The sequence below is a fragment of the Sceloporus occidentalis genome, unplaced genomic scaffold, assembly GCF_023333645.1.
Source record: "Sceloporus occidentalis isolate IW3139 unplaced genomic scaffold, rSceOcc1.0.p SCAF_3, whole genome shotgun sequence".
NCBI classification, from domain to species: domain Eukaryota; kingdom Metazoa; phylum Chordata; class Lepidosauria; order Squamata; family Phrynosomatidae; genus Sceloporus; species Sceloporus occidentalis.
Window position 1 is genome coordinate 162,105,683 of NW_028316983.1, and position 21,198 is coordinate 162,126,880.

A 21,198-nucleotide genomic window follows, 5' to 3' on the forward strand; every position below is an offset into this window, starting at 1 on the left:
AGTGCATGAATCACCTCATCCAGCTGACAAGAAATAAAAATATATAAAGCTGAGCTCTTCTCTTCTATATAGCTTCTCTGGGACTTCATGGTCCATGATATAATTCTATGGGCTACTAAATACACACCAAGAAGATGACAGTAAGAATATTAGTTCTAAATGGTAAGGGGAGCAGGAAAATCCTGTGCAATTTTTAAAAAATGAAAGTTGCACTAGGAGTAAACATTAAAGATAGGAACAATCCAACTTGAACAGCTACTGACCTAATGCCAAAATCCACAGTTGGGCAATATACCCTCACTGGAACCAGTCAGTAATTTCCAAAAAAGCAGAAAAGCTTTTAGCTCTTCAACACTCATGATGATGATGATGATGATGATGATGATGATTTATTTCTAGCCTGCCCAATCACGAAGAATCCGGGCGGGTTACAACAATAAAATACATCAAGTTACAATAAAGTTAAAAAATCAAACCCTAGACCTACCCCCCAGTCCCAGTACTAAAACAGAATTAAACAGTAATAGTATAAAAACATTAAAACATTAAAAACATTAAACAAAAAAAATAGGCAGAAGGATAGGCGGGAAAGAGTAGACAGATGAGGGGGCAAATATCTCTATATCTGGGGAGGGTAACTAAGTTGGAAAGGCCTGTCGGAAGAGATCCGTCTTGAGTGCTTTCTTAAAAGCTGTCAGAGTGGGAATGTGATGGATCTCCTCCGGCAGGTCGTTCCATAGTTTAGGAGCAGTAATAGAAAAGGTGCAACCAGTTTTCCTTCTGCACAGTCATGGTTAGGCTGACAACAAGTTGTAGGCAAGACACAGCATCTCACTTATGCACCTGTAGCTGCCCAAAACCACTTAATGTTAATAGGCAGGATCAACTACTACACATGTGTCTGGTGAACTTAAAAACCCATCCAGTGGCATGTCCTATCTCCACTAAATAATGGCATCACATTGCCATGGGACACCATAAGAAATCTGACCAGCTCCCCCATTTCTAAAACCCTGAAACAAGGTCTGTTTTGCTCCCAGCTGGAATTGGAAACAGAGGGAAAGCTAGATACCAAATTTCACTATAGATACACAAGTGAAACCAGGAAGCATTTTAAGATAAGACTTTGCCAACTCACCTGAGATACACTGAACTACGGTAAAATGTATACTACAATGTAACAAAATCTTCTCTTTCCCTTTTTAAAAATTCATCATTTTTTGAAGTTCTGTAAAGCTTCTGTTCACCAGGCTGATACTGCCAGTCAAGAGTAACCCCCTCCCCAATTCTCCAAGATGTTGGACACATACTACAAGACACACAATCCTATATGATAACAGTGCAAGGGTCCTGATGCTTCTCTTTGAGGGCCGGTTTGTCTGTTTTATTAATAGGAATAAAAAGTAGAAGAATGAGTGTGGCCATTTGTTCACCCATTCAATTAGGAATGAATAGTTTACACTTGTGTTTATTTTGAATAAAGCGTGGTCACCTCTCTTGATTCATATATGCTTCCAGCTGCCTGTACTGATGGGAACAAAATACAAAAATCCTCAAAAGAGAGAGACCTTTATGGGCCAATCAAAACATAGAAATGCAGCATACAAGCTTTCAAACTTTAAACACACATTTATTGTGAAAAATATTGTTTGGATGAAAAAACACACCAGCAATATGACAGGACTCCTGAGTTTGGACAGTCACTTTTCTGAACTACATCTCTCAGCAACTTCCAGCCTGCTGAATCAGTGCCTGGGGATTCTGGGAAATGTATTCTCAACATCCTCACTTCTGCTGGAATCCTAAAGATTCCTGCGTGCCAGATTTATAATGCTGACAGCATTCAAAACAACATTAAAGATACATCTCTTCTAGTAGACCCACCCAGTCAATTTGAAAACATGACTTTTTAATGTGTATATTTTAAAGAATGTACCAATACAAATGTACTTCAATGGTTTTATGGGATTGTATTTTAACTTTTGGTTTTATGTGTTTTCTTTTTAATTGTCTGAATTTTCATATGCTGTACCCCACCTCAAGCCTTGCAGAGAGGCAGGAAAGGAAAACCTATTATTATTATTATTATTATTATTATTATTATTATTATTTTAAGATCTCCACTTAATCAATTCAAAAGTTGATTTGTGAATTGCAAACAATATTCAAGTATCTGAAACAGGAGGCAGTTGCATCTTGCACTGCACCGCCACGCATCTCTGCAAAGGCAGAAAATGCAGAGGCTGCTTTTCTGTGCAATCTCTCTCCACTCCCTTTCTCTTTTTTCCTTCCAAAGCTCCAGGCATGAAGATGCAGGCCAAAGTACAAGCAAGGAAAATTAGCCAACCATTGCATGCAAGGCATACCTCCTCCCTCCCCCATGTGGCAAAGCTGGACCAATCACTATGCTCCACCCAGCTGTTCAGCTCTGCTCCCGCACCCAATGACTGACAGCAGTGCGCTGTTACTGCAGAAGGTGTCATCCATCACTGGAGAAAGAGAGCTCTGCTGCGCACCAGAAACTTTAGACCTCTTTCAATCCATTCTAACATCTGCATTTTCTCCTTCCACACCCTGTTCTTTTCTTCAGGGAGGGCATGGTAGGAAATGCATGTGAGCACAGCCATGAGCAAAAGCATTTTTAAAAAAACACCTTCCAGAACATTTAAAAAGTGATTTTTAACATTTAAGTGAGTGGCTTCCACTCACTTTTTTTTTGCATTTTATTATTATTATTATTATTATTATTATTATTAAAGATTTTCAAACAATAATTTTAACAAAGGAAAAGCTTCCACTCATTCAAAAAAAATTACTGTGCCAACCTGTTTCGTTAGGACACGCCACGTCAAAACCTTGTTGTACTTTAGACAACATTTCGTAGCACTGGGTGATACACATACATACTCACACACACACACACACACACATACACACACACTTGAGTCTGCCTCTTCCTGTAAAACTCTAGGAACTATTGACAGCCTTTCCCCAAATCATATCACTATGAAAAGAGAAAATAAAGCATCTGGCAGAATATAAAGTATGCCCAGATGACAGAGGATTGGCCTCAATAAAGACTCAAGGGTAGTCAAGATGCTTATCGAGTGAGGCAGCTAGTATTTCTGAGGTGGAGACTCCTCTAATTTCCCTGCACAGTGTCTATTTTTAAAGCACCAATCACACGCATGCCTGTGTGTGCATATGTGCAAAAGAGTGACTGGACAGACTATGCTTACAGATACTTTACCCTTTAAAGGGTTAAAAGGGACCCCCCTTTTTCTTTTCTTTTTCCTTCAGAGCCATAGGATACTGGAAAAGGTGGTATGGAGAAGGCATCGTGTCTATGCCCAGAGCTGACTCGCACTGCCATGCAAACACTGTGGCAACAGCATCCTATCGTTCTTTCCGTCTCTCCTAGCTTAGAGAGAAACTGATGACAGTCTGAGGCTATGGAGATGATCAAAAGCAGAGGTTGTGTGTGACAAAGAGACAGAGGGAGGGGGGAAAGGAAAGTTGTGTTAGTTACACCTGGTACAACTCTTCCTTTGTATGCAAAGGCATCTTTTTGTGAGAATAATTGAAAGAAAGAAGTTGGTACCATGAGCTTTCACTTAAACCTACTTCCTCAGATGTAATATACATCTGAGGAGTTGGTTTAAGTCTACAAAAGCTCATGCTACCAACTTCTTTCTTTCAATTATTCTCAAAGTGTTAGTGCTACAAAATCCCTTTGCATACCGACTTTCCAGACTAACACGAATATACCTTTGAACTCTTTCTTTGTTTTCCATTTTCTATTTTGAATGCCATTTTCTGTTCTCATGCCCAGCATTTCATCTTACTTACAACTGTTTGGTTTATACAACATACACTCATTTTTCTCACATATCTTCAGAATTTAAGTCAACCAGAAAGTTAACAAATGCATGCAAACCAGTCCCTGAACAACCAAGAAAGAACAAATGCACAACTTCCCAAATGGAGTTCAAGCCAGAACTCTGCAGGTCTGCACTGATCAGTTTAGTATCTCAAGCAATAATATGTTATGATGCAAGAGAGCTATGGCTACAGTGCGTGCTCAGAGAAGAACAAAGTGACCAGCAAGCCTGTTTACTCTGTCCTAAACTTGCGCTTTGCTCCGAGATCAGAAAGAGATCAGTTCTTGACAAGCTTGCACAAAGATCATTGCAATCCAGACAGATGCTAATTGCAAGTCCTTTTGCATGCAGAACAAAGGACTAGCATTTAAACCTTTTCAGTCAAGCTGTAAGCCGACACATCATGCACTTCAAACACTTTAGGAACACCTTTTTGACTTAGAAATATTTCCAATGGTTACTTCTAAGCAAGAGGTTTCTAGCATTACTCAATTTAATTGCATTAACCAAGTTTCTCTTGGATGTTGTTTGAGAGTTACGTCTACGCTCTCATTTTAAAGCCAACATATGGCAGTTGGGTTTTGGACAAAATGACAGTGAAAGCACGCGCACCAACTTGGTTTTCATCCATTTTATTCACTTATTTACAACAAAAAATAAAAATGAAATATTCCATCCTTTTGACCTTGGACTTGTTCGTTTGTCGGTGTCTTTCAGCACATTCTCTTTGCTAACCATTCAACACACTGTGAGCCCTGATAAAAGTGGTTAATGTTTACTGAAACCAGCACATGAACTGTACTAAACCTGATTGGGAGGGCAGAAAGGCAAAGTTCTGCTTACAGAATCTAGGACCAATTATATGATTCTAAGTTACAGTCATTATGATTTTTTTTCTTAGCAAGTCATTTTCAAATAAATTCATATACAGTATTAGTAATGAGGAGGCGGCTAGGAAGTGAGGGTAAAGAAATGAAGGCAGGAATCATCACCAACAAGTGTGAAAAGAGAACAAGAATGTCCAGCCAACTTGTATTATAAAAACCTGTACTAAATAAATTATTTTTAAAGTATCCATTGGGCTTGCTTCCTACATAAAGAAGGTAAATTAAAGATAACATGTGCATAAGTAAGCAAGCTGTCACTGTCAAAAGATATATGTGAAACCTACATCTCCTAGGGCTACATACTACAGGATGTAAGATTTTTAGGGCAGAATTAATTAATTAATTAATTAAGCATATCTTAAAATTTGTACTTTTTTTACAACAATTCCCCAAATGCCCAGTGATAGTGTCCAGTGGGCTGTTGCAGTCCAAAAAAAGTAATTTCCCTAAATTTTGCAATTAAGTGAACATCAGAATATACAACTGTTCCATCACAGTTATCACAAAAATGTAAACTGAATACCAAGGTTCAGAATGATGGCATTCCTTCACGGAAATCTTAGAGCTAGGTGCTTTCAACCTCCCCTAGCTAAGCTTCTGTAGGGCATCAATTGCCAACAATTGAGAAAACAGTCCCTAGCTTTCCACAGGATGCTTATTTTTGCTATCTTCTTGCAAATGTGTTAAAATGCAATTAACATAACCAATTAAATAGGCTTTTCCCACAGAAAAACTGTCCCAGTCTGGAAGAATGTTAAAGTAAAAGGCAAGTGTACTGGCCATTTGTTTCTGTTACGTATCTTCAAACTGGCTCTGACTTATCATAACCCTACCATGCATTTTTTTTTTTTTTTTTTTTTTTTTTTTTGCCAGATATATACAGAGGGGGTTGCCATTGCTTTCCTCTGAGGCTGAGAGAATGGGACTTGCTCAGGTCACACACACATCCAATAGGAGATTCAAACCCTGGTCTCCGAGAGGCCTACACAAACCACTACTACCACCAGGACATGTTCACACAGCACTGTAAACTGCCAAGTCTTGCAATTCTTCCTTTTTGCCCACTGAAGTACAACCAAGGAAGCGTACACATCACCTCTACTGCTTTTAGCTCTGAACTGTTGCTTGTGCATACAAATTAAAACTTGGCCTGAACTCTCCGAAACAGTGTGAAGGAGAGAGAAACTCCTCTTTTTTTCTCCTTGGAGGTGGGGAGTAGGAGTAAGATGCTCCCAGGTGTTTAAACCAACTGTTTTCCCCTTCCCTGCAAAAGAGCCACAGTCACCTTGGAAACAAACATTGCCAGTGTTTGCAGAACAAACAATGGTACCTTTTCAGCCAGTATGAAGCAGGCAGGGCAAGGGGCAGCCAAGCAATTCTGGGGCTTACAGGAGTGTTAACATATTGCATTCATTCAGTGAGTCAAAAAATAGTTCAGCACTAGAAGTGAGACTCTTGCAAAGAGTGAATCTTTGGCTGGAAACCACAGCCAGACAATCCTGGGAAAGCGTCAGGCCAATTTCCCAAGTAGGTGGCAAACTTCAGCAGCTCAGTTAAATCTAACAATTATTTTAAATTGCCTCATACAGAAGGCAAACCGCTGAGCTCATCTTTCCAAAGCAACTTTTAAAAAGCGAATAGGTATGCACACAAATTTTCATCCTTACCTTACACATTTATTTGGAGTTTAATTTCCCCACACCCAACACACACAGGCCGCATCTCACCAGATAACTCTGTTCAACACTGTAGTCAACTATTCAAGATGTAATTTTATTTTATTTATTTTTTAAAAAAAAAACTGGATGCAAAAGTATGCAACCACTTGCAAACATCTTATCAAAGGCCACACTCCACTTCCAGAGATGCTGTATTCAGCTGAGAAAATCAGAGATTTATGCAAAGCCACACCCACAACATGAATATACAAGCACAGCAGAGGGTGGCAACCACAATGTTAATTTCAAAACTTTTTACCAGAAAGGAGACATTCATCGCATGAATGTGTAAAGAAGATATTAAAACAACCTATTACAAAACCTGTAGTAGCGCACAAACCCTTCACAGAATGCAAGGTTGCTGGGAGGTGTGCAAATATTAAAGTCTTCTTAAAGAAAGCACACAACCTTACCCACATCTCTATCTACATAGGATAACTTACTTTACATAGAAGGAATGAGAAGCAGTGGAGACAAATAATTTTGCTTAAAAGTGATATGTAATCACTACGTTACAATTGTGACATGGTTGTCAGACTATAATTCCTATCATCCCACACCACTGGCTATGGATGGCTAGGACAGATGGAAATTGCAGTTCAACATCATCTGTATGGCCCCAGTCATTCATTTTAGTATTTCTACATCCAGTAGCAAATGCCTAGTGCTTTCCAAGATCAACAGGAGAATAAAACCTGAAACTATCTGTATTGGGATATTTTGTGTGTGACAAGAGAACCTGAAGTCATTCACTGTTTGAGACATGCACACAAATTGATGGTTCAAGCTGTGGTCTGGTGGAGGGGAACTATACAAAATGATTGATGACTCTACCATCCAATATTTATTTATTTATGCAATTTATTTCCCCTTTTTTCTTCCATATGGAAGCCAAAGTGGCTGAACAATATCAACAACAGAACATGTGTGCCTTTTTGCAAAAGAACAAAAGCCACTCTCAGTTTCTTGATGCTTGCTTGGCTGCCCTTTGACAGCTACATCAACCGATAAAAAACAACTGAGAGGATTATAACTCCATCACAAGCAATTGCGAGTGGGAAATGTGTGTGTGTGAATATGCCTTCAAGTAACCTATCTTTATGGAGACCTCGTGAATTTCATAGAGTTTGGGAGGTGGTTTTGCCAGTTCCTTCCTCTGAAACACAGCCTGCAGCACCTGGTATTTATTGGCAGTCTCCCATCCGAGTACTAAGCAGGGCTGACCCTGCTTAGCTTCCAAGATAAAACAGCATCTGCTGCCTTTAAGGTCTTTAGGCTGAGTGGAACATTATTTGTGTTTTATTCATTACCAACTAGTTCTGTCATGGAACTCCAAATACATTCCTCAAAGCTATTACTTCTGGGAAACTCCCATTTATGTTAATTGTATTACTAGAGGGAAACATGGAGGGTTTTTTTATGTTTTCATTTTATTATCACAATTCTAGAAAGCTAAATCGAGTTCCATCTCTCCCTACCTCCTAAGCAAAGTCACAGAGAGAGAAGTACTTTAAAAGTGTATTTGTTGCTGTTTTGTGCCTTCGTTTCCGACTTATGGCAACCCTATCACAGTTTGGCAGCTTGAGGGGGGGTGGGGTTAACACTGCCATCCTCTGAGGCTGAGAAAGTGTGGCTTGTCCAAGGTCACCCAGTGGATTTCATGGCCAAGCTGGGAATCAAACAAACCCTGGTCTCCAGAGTCAGAGTCCAAAGCTCAAACCATTACACCACGCTGGCTCCACTTCCAATAAAGTGGTAGAAATTGAATCCATCTTTTAAGCACCTTTTAAAGCGGAAAAATGGTGAATATATTAAATAAACCACTATGCATCTAGAACACTGAATTACCCATCCTTGGCCACATACCAGTAGCACACAAAGAGGGGAGAACACATGACTGAAAAGAGAAATAACTTGAGTGTGTTCTTCCCATAGAACAGGCTCCTGTGACTTTTGCTTTAAAAATTAATAAATAAAAAGAGAACAGCCTTCACATTGTGAAGCTCAGCCTCTTCCACCAGCTTCATCACATCCTTTTTCCTGGCTCCGTCTCTTCCTATCAGAAGCAGTGTAAGAACAAAGCCCATTTACACTGCTGTAGAAGGAAGAAAAAAGTTTTAAGTGTCTCAAATAGAAACAAGCTGAAGGCAGAGGTACAGACATGGAAAACTAAGTGAAAGTTTTCGGAGCCTCTAAAAACCGCACCCGCAAGAAGGGGGGGAACACACCACTGAACTACAAGCAGAAGCAACAGAGATACTGAGCAAAATCAACCTTTACTCCTCCTCCATCTCCATCATAAATCTTCAGGCTGCCCACTAAAAGAACTGTTTTCAGGGAAAGGAGTGGCTGGTGGCCCCCCACCCTCCAAATATACCTTCTTTGGGCCTGCATTAGTCCCTGCTGCCTTTCACAAACTAACCAAGCAAGAACTTGAAAGTTGTTGTGATCCCCTCCCTGTTTCTGCAAAGCAATGATTATTAAATGTTTTGAAAGAAGCAGTATCTAAACATCTGCAGCTTCCTTTTCTGTCTGCCTGAAGCCTCTCTTCCCTTCCTAGCACATCCCACCCACCAATGCTGCTCTCTTAAGCAAAGCACAAAGGGATCCAAAGTTCACTCTGCAAAGGCCTGCTTCGGTCTTTTGCAAGATTATGACAGGGCAGACGTTCCCTATTCTTCCTCAACTCAAAGTTACTTCAGGCACCTTTACAAACTGGACCTCTCCTGTCATTTTTTGTTATTTCGCTCACAAGAATATTTTGCACAAAATCTGTACCTTTTAGAAAACCAGGGTCTTTGATGTTACAGTCACCAGCTTCTGTTTTTGTTTGGTTTTCTACTTTCTTGTAAACAGTACAGGTTTTTCATCAGCAGGAAATTATTTCTAATTATTTCCTACTGGTTTCTGTAAATCATGCTGCACTCAGACACAGAAACAGCCCAGGATCGTGTTTAATGGTCAGTTGGCAACTTTAGATGCAACCTGTCTCTTTCACTATGAATATTTATCTATGAGAATATCTATGAGAATATGAGAATATTTAATTATGTTATGAAGACAAAACAACTCTGGTTGGGTTGGGTTTTGATAACTAGCAATCCTACAGTATTGATCTTTAGGCAAATATGAATGTGTTGTTCACCTAAATACAAACATACCACTGTTAAAACATGTTCCATCGATATCAGCAACGTTTAGAGTAGTCTTTTTCTGACATTAGCATATGACCAGAGTATGATAGTAAGAACACATGATATAAGTGGGGAACAATGACTGAAATTCAAGCTTCACCAGAATAAAAATGCTACCACTACTTTAATAATGGCTGTCTCAGACAAGGATGGGCAACTTCTGTCTTCCTTGTTGTGATGGAATGTGACTCCCATCATTTCTACTATTGGCTTATTCTGACTAAAGCATATCAGAACTGTAGTCCAATAACAACTGCTGGGCCACAAGATGTTCACCTGGTTTGGGAGTTGCACATCTTTCAAAGTGATCCTTATAACAGCCCTGCATGGTAAGCCAGAATTATCCCCATTTTGCAGATAGAAAGCCAAGGCTGAGACAGAGTTTCTTCTTCCAAGGCCATCTAATGAAAACATTGTTTTTACAACCACTTCTTTGTGACCAATAGAAAAATATGGAATAGTTTTATTTGAACAAGTATTGCATCCTTAATATCATTTTTCAAGCTCTGAATGGAAAAGAACAAAAAGAACTGTGACTGCTAGCTTAAAAGGAAAATGTTCAAAAAACAGAAACCTGCATGGGCCTTACACACTGATCAGACTTGCTGTGAAATTTAGAAGTAATGCTGGACCACTACATGAATCATTGTGCTATTACAGAGTTCCCTTTGTTTCCAAATGTTGAATGTTACTTCATTTTTGATTTGTGAAAGGAAGCAGAAAACCAAAAACAAAGCTAAACCGGCATTCAGGACATACTAATACAATGTGCTCTACTTATGTCTATGTGTGTTTGTGTTGAGTTTTGTTTTACTTTTGTAATTATTTTAATCCTGCATCTTTAAATAGATCAATTTATTGTATTTACACTGCAAGAATAACAGCCATAAAATTTTTATTTATTTAAGCATAGAAATACAACCACAATCCATTAGCAAAAGGTATTGAACCCAATAATTAACGAGAGTTAAGAACAGCTTGAAAACCCAGCATTCTTTTCCAGGGTATACTTAATAACTGCATGAAACCCAGATCTAGCACTGACAGTGAGCTGTGGATTAGAAAATCTGTGTGGCTAATCCCAGGCAAGAGTGATGTGTGTGACTGTTATACATGTATAGCTGCCTCAATGTGATGATGCAAAGAGGTGGAACACTAGGAAATATATAGGCCTGTTTTGCCCCATCACTGCTGCATTTTGACAGACATAACAGCAGCATTTGCAAAGTAAAAGGGGGAAGGTCCTGGGATCTATAACCTTAGAGTCTTGATGCCTTGGGGAAGGGGACCTCTGAGGTCTGAATAGGTCACACCATTATTACCATGCACACTGGGGGTGATGTACAATCCACAAAATAAGGCTTAAATACCCTAAAGTCGCCAGATCCCCCTCCAATCTTGGAAGTTAAGCATGGTCAGCTCTGGTTAGTAATTGGGTGTGAGACTGCCAACAAATACTAGATGCTGTAGGTTATATTTCAGAGGAGAGAACTGGCAAAACTGCCTTTGAATATCCCTTGCCTAAGAAAACCTTATGAAATTAATGGGGTTGCAATAAGCTACCAGGTGATTTGAAAGTGTGTGTGCGCGCATGCACACTCCACAAAGGCATCCCTCAACACTTGAAAGGGTAAAACTTGAAGAAAGTTAATTTTGAGGCTTAACTGCCTAAAACAGGCCATATTGGCTGATGGATTCTGGGATGTAATAAAGGGGTGGCCAAAGGGAACTCCAACCTAAGGCCAAATTATCTTCAGCATCAGCAGTTTAGCATATAACATCTGCATTGCTTTCACCACCACAGATCTGGTTGGATGTTAATACAACCAAGTTGTGATCCTAAATCATCCAGACCTCTGTGCATCTTGGTTTCTGGAACACAGTTGCACCTTCACTATATCTACTATATCCCCCAACAAGCTTAAGACATATTGCAAGTGCCCTGAACCTGATCCCTCTATTCAGAAAACAAATATTTTCACTACTGCCAACAAATAAATATTTGATCATTTTGTTTTTGAAATAGAAATGGGCCAAGCAAATAATCTTGCCTAAACTTCTATAGATGACATGCCACACTTAGCATGTGGGCTGCTTCTTAACAGGAACCAAGTTTCTCCTTGAAATGACCTTGCAAGTATTTTGCAGGCATGGAATTTGAAAATGAGAGGTGAGCAATTTGCCCAAGGCCATTCAAGTGAATTCTGGATAGTATTCTCATGCCTCAGGGCCTGGATCCTCTTCTCCAGTTCTAAAAGCAAAAGGGAACAATCTCAGGAAGATACCAAGGCTTTGAAAACTGCGACTCAATAAGGGTGTGTGTGCATTTCTACTTTGTATTGCTTTTTTATTTGAATGTATAGTCTGTGAAACTGCAACTGTCAAGGTAATCTGATTACAAGATCACTAGGGGTTATCCCTACCCTTTGGTACTGAAATATCAGGTCTTGCAATGGTGTTGGACTCACAATCTTAGTTCTGGATGACAGGGATTTTTGCTCAGGTTTCCTGGATATAAGTCCTGGAGAGAACCAGCATCATATACTGATTTGAGCATTGGACTAAAGCTGTGGAGAAGAGGTTTGAATCCCCATTCAGCCATGGAAACCCATCAGGTGACCTTGGAAAATTCACTCTCTCACCCTCACAGGGAGGCAAAGGCAAATCTCTCTGAACAAATCTTACTTAGAAAATTCCATTACAGGTTTGCCTTAGGGCCATAGTAAGTCAGGAAAGATCTGAAGGCACACAGCAACAACCAGAACCAAGACCCTACGGTTCATGGCATATTCTGCCTCTCATAAGGGTGTGAAAAATGCAGCAGCTGGTAACCATTTCTCATGAATGAGGCATCCATTACTTTTTTATGACACCAAGAGTCATGCTGTTGTTCACATGGTAGACACTGTTAGTCTTTTCTCATAAGCTCATATGCTTACCATGTGAATAGCAGTGTGTCAGCAATCAGCTCCATAACATGTCTGGATGCTGCCTAGGAACATAGGAAGCAACAACAGAACCCAAACTGTCCCTCAGCACATAAAGTAGTAAAAGTCTACTTTTTCTGTACATTTCCATCTTGCAATGATGGTGCAGCTACTTCACTGGCATTCTTGGCTCTTCTTATTTGTCAAACACAACACAGTGAGTTGAACATGAGTCATGGTAGTACATGTGGCCAAATCCACTCTGTTGATTCAATAGCATAGAGTCATGTGAACTTGTGCTGTTGAAGGAAGCCATATCTCTGGGCAACGAACAAGTAAAACATATAAAATGAATAAAGTGGTATTATTCAAAGATATAGTCATGTTAGTCTGTAAAATCAGTATGTAGAGAGATATTGTAGCACCTTTGAGATGAAGTGAAAGAAAGAAGTTTGCAGTATGAGCTTTCGTAGGCTTAAATCTACTTCCTAAGAAAGCCAATTTCAGTTTCACAGACTTTTCTCACCATTGACTAGTTTAGTTAGGACTGCTGGGACCTGTAGTCCAGTAGCATCCAACTGTATGTATGAAAGGTCTACTTTTTTCTGTACATTGAATCTGCAGTTTTAGGACTTCTCATGAGATAAACTGCTTAAGAGTAAATCGATTACTGATAAAAAATACCTTGCCCATGAAAAATTATTTTATTATTATTATTGTTGTTATTATTATTATTATTGTATTGTGCCCTTTTCCCAGTTTGCGGCTCAAGGCGTTTTACAATAATTTAAGTTAAAAATGTGCAAAATACAGAAGTTAAAAAGTGACGAAGCTATTAAAAAAAATAATAAAAAACCAATTAAGAATATAAACTGTAAAAATCACAACAGCACAACAAAATAACAAATAAAAAATCTAGGCCGTTGTACAGGCCCACCCCCACTAAACAATCAGTTCTCAAATGCCTGTCAAAATATAAAAGTCTTCAGCTGAAAGCAAGTAGGGAGGATGACAGTCTAACCTCTTTGGGAAGGAAGTTCCAGAGCCAGGGCATAACCACTGAGAAGGCCCTCTCCCACATTCCCACCAGGTATATCTCAGAGGATGGTGAGATAGAGAGAAGGGCTTCCCCAGCAGAACTGAAAAGATGGGCACGTCTGTAAATCAGAATACAATCCTTCATTCAGTTCTGATTTGCAAATTTGCAATTTTCTACTCATCTAATACAAGTGGCCAACACCTGAATGACAAAACGCAAGCAGCCAGGGTGATGCTGTTGCTTTAAGGTGAGCACATCACTAACCTCCTTCCATTTTAGAATGAATCTGCACTTCGCTGTCTCCCTTTTGCTTCAAGCTATTGTTACACGAACAGTCAAATCTACATGGGATTGCAGTGGAAAGAATCCAGCTTTGCTCTGTTAAGCTTACCTGTGGCTGTGAAGCAACAGGAAATTGGGGTTTGTACTTTTCCTATCTACAGGTAAGGAGACTTAGAGTGTATCTACTTTGCACAGTTACAGCAGTTTAATACTTCTGCAACAGTCATGACTCCATCAGATGCAATGCTGAGACCTACAGTCTGATGAGGCTATGGGCTCGTACAGACAGGCCAAAATAAAACTTCTTCGGACCACTTTGAAGGTATGCTGTTTAAACGATACACACATCACAAGAGGCCAGAAGCTGCACCAAAGCTGCACTCCAGTCCTTAGGACTGGAGTGTGGCTTTGACATGGCTTCTGGCCTCTTAGGACGCATGCATCATTTAAACAGCATACCTTTAAAGTGGCCGGAAGAAGCTTTATTTTGGCCCGTCTGTACTGGCTCTATATAAATTTTCTATTAGCTCCAGTGCAATGATTCTCAATCTTTGGCTTTTCAATTGTTGACTTCAACTCCCAGAAGCCCCAGCCAACTTGGCCAGTGGTCAGAAGTTCAAAACATCTGAAGGACCAAAAGTTGAGAAGTACTGCTCTAGTACAACAGTATAGCTTCAACTGAGCTACAACAGAGCTCTTTAAAAAATAATTCTAACTCCTCACCAAACTACAAATACCACAATTCCATAGGATGGAGCTAATATCAAACTGCTATAATGGTGAAATCGAAGGCTTTCATGGCCAGCCAGAGATGCTGGTGAAACATCAGGAATAAACTCTTCTAGAACATGGCCACATAGCCCTAAAAACCCACAAAAAACTATGCTATAATGGTGTAGTGCAGATACACTCTAAACTCCTACATCCAAGACAGCAGGACAATGAAGGGGACAGCAAGGCACAAATGCGGTCTAAAAGAGGGTGGGCAACCCCATTGAATGGTTCTAGGGATCAAGTATCATCTTACCTTTGAACGTACCTTTGAGTACACTCCCACATGCATAAATTAATTGCACTAATTAGTCATACTAACTAATTAGTTGTAGGTAAGTATGAACTGATAGTTACTCCCAAGTGAGAAAGTGGCTCCCAACAGCTGGGGAATGGAAGCTATTCATCCACTTCCATTCCTTCAACAATTGAGAGCTTTTCAAAATAAAGCAAAAGCAATGAGTTTTACAGGCTGTTTGGAAGTGTTGAAAATTTGACCCATAAATCTGACAATATTCTTTCAGATTGGGTACAAGGCTGGTGTCTGAATAGCTAATGATAGCATTTTGATTTTAGCTACCAACATAATATGGTCTTGAAACAGCAAGAATTTACAAAGCAAAGGGTACCGCCTTCCTCCCCCCACTCTAAGACTGTTTTTCTTCCCAAAGGCTGTGAGCATTGCAAAATCCATGGGGAAGTGTAGCAAACATCTACAGTTTCAGGCTACTCACACAAGTTTAGAAGATGGTTGAAGTGCTTTTAAAATGCAACCAATTCCTTTCAAAGGATCCTAAGTGCAGGATCCCTGTTTAGATCTGTAAATTACCTGAATCTTTCAGGGAGTGAAAAGAAACCTTCCTCAAACAATAGGGTAGTTTACAATGGCACAATTTCAATATACAAAAAAATAAGTACTGCTTTATAGAAAAGAATGGGTCTAACTAAATAGCACCCCATTTTAATTATGACCAGTTATTCTAGTATCAATTGTTTGTGTGAAATCAACCCTCAGCCAGACAAAAAAAAATGTCATTCCCAAATGTCTAGAAAACTGAACAGATACCTGTCTTAAAGCCAGCAGCCAAATTCATTGGACTTGGGTCAAAAAAGGCAAAATCTGTGCTTGCTCTCAGAGTTCTACAGACAGTAAACATGATCAAGCTTGTTCATAGCAGTTCAGCACAATAGCATGCATCAGTTTTCTGCTTTAAAAGAGATTCATTTTTGATGCACACATATCACATTTTAACGAGTCAATCATAAAAAAACTAGCATGATTTCTTCGGGGCAAAAGAAAGTATCACATATCCTGTTACCTATGCACATGGGAATAAAACCTAAAGAAATCAGTGGAATTATGGTCCAGAAGTACTATAAATCAGCAGTATTAATGCAGTTACATTCTTTTCCAAAAAGCCGTAAGTACTTTTTTAAAAAAATGCATGATTCAAAAACTCAAGATGATCTGGGCTCCATCAAACATGTTGTTGTTGTGTATCTCCAAGTCATTTTTTACTCATGGCAACCCTGTGGCAAACCTATCATAAAATTATCTTGGCAAGTTTGTTCAGAGGGAGCTTGCCATTGCGATCCTATGAGGGCAAGAGAGTGTGAATTGCCCAAGGTCACCCAGTGAGTTTTTATGTTCAAGTGGTGATTTGACGCCTGATCTCCAGAGTAATAGTCCAATGCTCAAATCACTACATCATGCTGGCCCTCATCTAACAGTTAGGGTTTAGTTTATTCCACATGAACACTACAATTAATTTTAATCTTTTCTAGAAATATTTTGGATCTTGGGTAAATAAGATTCTTCACTTCAGAAAAAGTTATAGGACAAGAACCATTTTTAAAGAATCTAGAGACGATACATCATTTCACCTGCAAGATTTAATAAACTGGCACCCCACTTCTAAAAATACACCTATCAGCAACAGCACAGGGGATAGCTTATTACCAAAATAGCATCCTATGCAAGACTAGCAGGGCATGACGATCTTGCCATGCTGCATGTTAGTTCTAACATCTTTTTATTAACAGGACAGAATGTAGACGAGTCAGCTCCATCTCTGGAAATTTCTCCACTGCACAATGGCCTTGTGCCATATGTCACCGTGGCAATAGCTGCAGCACTGTGGTGTTTCAGACCACTATATTAAACAGAGACCACAACCTGGGCCTTCTCCCAGTACAAACACAATGCATCGGGTCACAGCATGCTGACGCAGCAACTCCACCATAAAATACATTGCAGTGAAAGAGCAAGTATACAGTTCTCTCTCTTTCTCAAGCCTCTAAACCAAGGTTTCTTAACTAGAGTTCTCTAGAGCTACAAGAGACCATAATGGAGGATGGGAACATTTGTGGTGTGGATATAATAAAAATAACAACATTTTGGACCTGAACAGACAGGTCAAAATAAAGATGTTTCGGGTCACTTTGGAGGTATGCTTTTTAAATGATGCATGTGTCCTTAGAGACTGGAAGCCACGCCAAAGCCAGTCTAGCCACACTCCAGTCTTAAAAATTGGAGCACAGCTCTTGTGCAGCTTCGGGCCTCTTAAGATCTGTGTGTCATTTAAACAGCATACCTCCAAAGTGACCCGAAGAAGCTTTATTTTGGCCTGTCTGTTCAGGCCCATAATAATTTTTTATGCAGGTGTTCCGGCGGGGGGGGGGGGGGGAGAGGACAGTATCTACATACCTTCAATTTGCCTTTTGCTTTACAGGATTTCCTTTGGCAAGGAATACTCAGAAATTGTTTTGTCCGTTCCTTCCTCTAACATATAGCCTATAGCACCTGGTATTCACTGGCAGTTTTGCATCCAAGTAGTAACCACAGCTGACCCTGCTTAGCTTCCAAGATCTGACCAGATCTGATGCCTTTGGAGTATTTAGACACTAACATTAGTTCAAGTGTTCCTCCAGAGTAAAAAGGTTGAGAAAAGCTGTCCTAAACCATGCCACCAAGCTTTGTGTTTTATTTTTAAAGATGAAAAAGGCAGTATAAAGAATCTGGCATAAAGTCTGGGAGTGGAGTAGAAAAAACGTGGTTGAAGTATTCTGGAAGTTGTAGCCCAAACAAGTAACGTTCTCAGGCAGTTATCACATTGGGCCTAGGATCATCTCAACAAAATCTTGGACTACTAGATTACCGTATTTTACGGTGTATAAGACTGGGCGTATAAGACGACCCTCAACTTTTCGAGTTAAAATATAGAGTTTGGGATAGACTACCCCTCTTCCAACACACACCAAATAAAAATTAAAAAAACATCAGATTTGATTTCAATATGGTAATTTTTATTAAAATGCTTATGGCGGGTTATAAACCGCCGCTTTGAGGCGGTCTGCCGCTGCCACTGTTTGCTCCGCGAGGGAGCCGCTGCAGCCAAACCGCGCGGCTCCCTTACGGAGCAAAAAAGAAGCTCCAAAATGGAGCTTCTTTCCACGGCGCAGCTATGACGCCGCGAGGCGCCACTGGTGCACTCGCGACGTCATAGGCACCGCGACACGTCTGGATGCTATGCGTCCAAGACGTAAACATGGCGGCGGCCGTCTGGAACAGCCGTCGCCAAAAAATACGTAGTGACTATGTATTAGGGTTAGGGGGGTGCGGAAGCACCACACCTTCCTAACCCTAATACGTAGTCACTACGTATTTTTTGGCGGTCTGTAACCCGCCTATGATATGCAGGTACAGTACTTAGCAGGAAAACTTGTTGTATATAAAACCTGCTTGGATTGGTCAGCTCTCCCTGCCTGCCCAGCTCTCCCTGTCTCCAAGATTTTCTTCTAACGTATTTGTACAGCGCCGCCCTTGCTGCTTTCATACGGTCGCCACATACAGAGGGGATGCGGCCACAACCATTTTTGAGCTCCCTCCACCATATGCAGTGACCACAGATTCTCCAGTCCGGCTCGGAAGTTTCAGCACCCGCCCTATAAGACGACACCCGGCGTATAAGACAACCCCTGACTTTTGAGAAGATTTTCGTGGGTTAAAAAATAGTCTTATACGCCAGAAAATACAGTAGTTATTGAGAGTCAAAAATGTTAAAAATTTTAAATCACTGTCAATAGGGTAGCATAATACCTTCTGGGTTTTGAACTAAGGAAAATTCAAAAGAGTGGTTTGGGTGGCTTCAGATAAGAACATCTTCAAAAACTCCACTGTGTATGCCAAACATGCACACAAATAATCTCTCTTTAACATTATACCACATACAGTATTACAGTCATTAAACACTGCATCTTATAGCATTGGGATTTTCGGGTAATATTTAACAGGGGCAGCTTGAACCATGTCTAAGTTCTAGATGATGAACTGAGACATGATTGTTAGCATATCTGCCTTAGAGGAAGGAAACAAAACAGATCCTAATGGTGACTTCTTAGCAACTGTGTCTAATGGCTGGCTTTATGAAATTAATTTCAAACAAATATACCCATGCCATTAGTTCTTGACATCTTTATGCTATAAATTATTAGACTTAGATTCAAAAAGGAGTTTGGGTCATTTGAATGTTGGTGGTCTTCAATTACTCTCAACCCCTGTATGTTTGGGAACGATGGGAATAGTGGTACCCGTTTGCAGAGCTCTGACCTAGAACAAGAATATGCCTCCATAAGTCCAAAATTTGGAAACATTCCCTTTTGGTAAGTTACAACTGTAGGAACAGCAGTCTGCCATTATTATACTACCTCCTAAGATTCCCCCAGCTAGCATGGGGGTGGGGAGAGATCCAGGAGCCAACATTAAAAAAAGGAATTTACCCAAGTTCTATTTATCACCCAAGGAACCATAAACCGTTATCAAACTTTGCCACTACGAACATGTTAACCAGATACTATTGGAGGAAAGACAGATCATCAAAATATTGACGAGTGATAGCTGTTTATGATATCAAACATAAGATGTTGACACAACCTATTCAGAGTTTTACTAATGCTGTTATTCACAGCCATGGATTCCACAGGAGGAACAGGCTGTGTGTGTTGCAACAACAACCATCTCAGTTGGTAAATAACCAGTGGAATTGCAAGCCACATACCAATGATGAGATCTGCTGGTGTAAATACACTCAGTAACAACAGCAGCAGTACTACCCTCTTAAAATCCCTCACATAACTGGCTTCCACAAAAGTATGGTGGAAATCAATGTTAGCTTTCATGACAACAGATCCACTGGATCAATAGGAACTCTACTGGCACTTATGTAAATTCCATTAATTCAGTGGACCCTCTCTTGTTGAAGCTATAAACTGGATTCAGGTCCCAAGTGCGGCCTGTTAAGGTCCCAGTTAGGATCAACAGTAGGATTGCTCTAATCGCTGCCATATACAGTGGGACCTTGTTATCCACTGGGGTTTGGTTCCAGGACTCCCTGTGGATAACAAAATCCGTGTATGCTCAAGTCCCATTAAATATAATGGCAGAGCAAAATGGTGTCCCTTATATAAAATGGAAAATCAAGGTTTGCTATTTGGAATTTATACTTTTTAAGAATATTTTCAAGCCATGTATGCTTGAGTCAATGTATAAAAAATCTGTGTATAAGGAGGGCTGACTGTTTATATAGATTAAAATGTGGTTTACTGAGACCTGGCAAAAAATTGTTCACTTCTCTCATTTCAGCAGCAATATTATTGTATTTTTATGTCCTTTTCAAGGGCCATGCAAGTTTCTCAAACCAGCTCACACAACCTAGTCAAGTATAAAGTCATATAGGCCTGTTACAGACAGCCAAAATAAAGCTGCTTCGAGTCACTTTGGAGGTATGGTATTTCAATGATGCATGCATCCTAAGAGTCCAAAAGCCGCACCAAAGCCACGCTCCAGTCCTAAGGACTAGAGTGCAGCTTTGGTGAAGCTTCCAGACTCTTAGGACTCATGCATCATTGAAATACCATACCTCCAAAGTGACTCGAAGCAGCTTTATTTTGGCTGTCTGTAACAGGCCACAGTGTTGTATAAAAACACTAACATGAAGTACAAAAATCAGGATAAAAACACAAGAACCATGTCATTCAAGAACAAACAGTAAAAACAACAACAATGTAAAGATGATCATTTAAAAAAACCTGAACCAGTTCCAAACTAATAAATAAAAGTGACTGCCAACATCCTGGACTTTAAAACTAAGTTACAATACACACAAATTAATTTCTTGTGGCAGAGAGTTCCTTAGTAATACAGGCACCATTATTGTGAGAAAACTCAGTCTTTTGTGCCTGATGGACCCTATAAACAGGCTTGCCATGTAGCAGGATCACAGTGGCTTATCTGAACAACTAAAGTGGGCTTTTATGAGTGCAGGCATACACTAATGCACCAGACAGTTGAATTCTATGGCATCTAAAATTTCCAGACTGTCTTCAAAAGCAGCTCCATCCACAGCACATTACAGTAGTCTAATCTGGATGCAAATATTGCATGGACAATAGTGGCAGGAGTTACCTTCTCCAGACATAAATCCCGGCCTGGAGACAGAGT

At 39.9% G+C, this 21,198-nt stretch overlaps 1 protein-coding gene across 6 annotated transcripts in view; it reads right to left on the reverse strand.

The window, feature by feature from the left end:
- The window catches only part of RREB1 (ras responsive element binding protein 1), a 169,409-nt gene that overhangs the window by 130,380 nt on the left and 17,831 nt on the right, over positions 1-21,198 (reverse strand). Inside the window, exon 1 of one of the 6 annotated variants that reach the window (XM_089516688.1) lies at positions 6,436-6,525. The exons of the other annotated variants lie outside the window; for them this stretch is intronic. The gene's annotated coding sequence lies outside the window, so the exon portion shown is untranslated. Of the gene's footprint in view, positions 1-6,435; positions 6,526-21,198 lie in introns of those variants that run through there. 6 annotated transcript variants of the gene reach the window in all.